Source organism: Poecilia reticulata, linkage group LG8 (genome assembly GCF_000633615.1).
Source record: "Poecilia reticulata strain Guanapo linkage group LG8, Guppy_female_1.0+MT, whole genome shotgun sequence".
NCBI classification, from domain to species: domain Eukaryota; kingdom Metazoa; phylum Chordata; class Actinopteri; order Cyprinodontiformes; family Poeciliidae; genus Poecilia; species Poecilia reticulata.
The window spans coordinates 22992942-22994884 of NC_024338.1; positions in this window are offsets into that span (position 1 = coordinate 22992942).

Genomic DNA, 1943 nt, shown 5'->3' on the forward strand with positions numbered 1-1943 from the left:
CATCTTAGATTAATAAAAATATTTGCTCCAGACTTTGACAATAAACTAAAAGGGGTTTCTTAAATCAAATATATATATATTTTTTTATCTTTCATGTTTTTAGCCAGACTTTTTAGCAAGAAAATAATTTATTCTGTCACAAAAAGTCAATTTTCCATCAGTGACCTCTGGAAAAAAAATCTGCCACYGACAGCAGCCAGCATCACATCATCAATGCTGTCACTTTGGGAAAATGACTTGTTATTCTTAGGTTGCTGCTAGATTTTTTTTCCTTCTTTTTTGTGGTCACTAATAGCCTTGTACCTAAACAAAACAAAACAAAAAAAAAAATCAGTTTTGAAAACAGTTTTTAAATGTGTTGCGACTTTCACCTCACTCCAGGCATAATGATGTCACAGCAAGAAAGGACGTTCTGCATTTGGACATTGTAACTTTTCAGTGTAGATGATGCGTATGAACTTGCAGATGTAAATAACAGCAGATCCTGTTATTCAAGAAGCAACCAGTGGCACAAGAAATCAGTGGTGTGATTATTTTCATTATCTTTAAACAGTAAAAACTATAAATTTGCCACTTGAAATGATTTCCTATTGGCCGAAGAAGATGTCTGTGCTCTCTGCTGCATCTTTAGTGCATGAYATTTCCACAAGTTCTTACTGGAAGCAGATGGAGTGTTTAGTCGCTATGTGACAGACAGACATCTACCATCTAGTTAACTGGAGAGTTTAGCATAAGGATAATATTAAAATATAGCACTGCCATWTGTCACATATGCAATTCCAACTCAATGGTCCYATATCTGTAAATATGTATCTGTTAGGTGATAAAAGTTATTCTTCGCTACAAGGCAATCAATWAAAAACATAATAGCACAGCAGTTCAAGACTTTGGTAACTGCAGGSATRAGAAAGTAARTAATTGCTMAAATCAAGGYTCTTATTTTTCTCTCTTTTGCAGAGCATGCCGTCACAGCTGAAAAGAAATTCTTGACTAGGTTACTTTGKTAAATTTCTCATTTTTGTTTTCTATGCCAGRYRAYAAAAACGACRGCATACAAGTTCCTCACYAAYATCAGTTTTCTAATCCAAACAAAGCAGCYAATAGAAAAACAAAATCTGCGATATAAAAAGAAAGTGAATGCTGTGGTGTGACAATGCATTTGTTTGTTTTGCATTTCAGCCCTTTAGTCTAAAGAGCMCTTATACCTTTTGTGACCAGCAGATGTAGATCTTTTTAAAAGTTACAAGATGCACCCGAACACAGACTGAGCAGTGCACAATATTTTATTAAACAATTTCTTTAAAACATTTCTCTTTTTTTAAAAAACGAGGCTTCAGGCCTACTAGTCGGTCCCTGGAACAAAAGGGAACACATAAGGTAAGGACGGACAAGTTCAATTATTCCATAAGGAATAAAACATGCAATGCAAAAGAAATTACTAAATCAAACAAACAAACAAAACAAATTAGTAACTTCAAAACAGAACAAACTGTAAAAGAAAACACTTCAAACAATGGAACAAATCGTCGTCGTCGTCATCCAGTTCCAAATGCCCTTCGATGGGGCCAGAGGAGTAATGGCCCACCCACACAGCCTGCCCAATCCGCAACAGGTTTAGTTGAGAGYGGCCCAAACAAACAGCAAGACAGCAGAGCATCCAAAGCGCTGCAGCTCCAAACACAATCAGTTGCCYGAAACAGAAAACCCATTAACGGTGGATCCAGATAAAAGAAATCAAAAGCTAAATAGCAGGTAGCTTACCCAGGGGTGGAAACACAGCCTAACCAGGGAGGAAGCGGGTCAGCAGGTGAGGACCAGACGGAAGCCGCACGCCACAGCAACCCCAGCTGCAGCCGGTGTTACGTCAATCCGCGTTTCCCCATCAGATACGGCCATATTTCACCCATCAGATACCGTTCCCCCACTGTAAAACAAGGTGAACG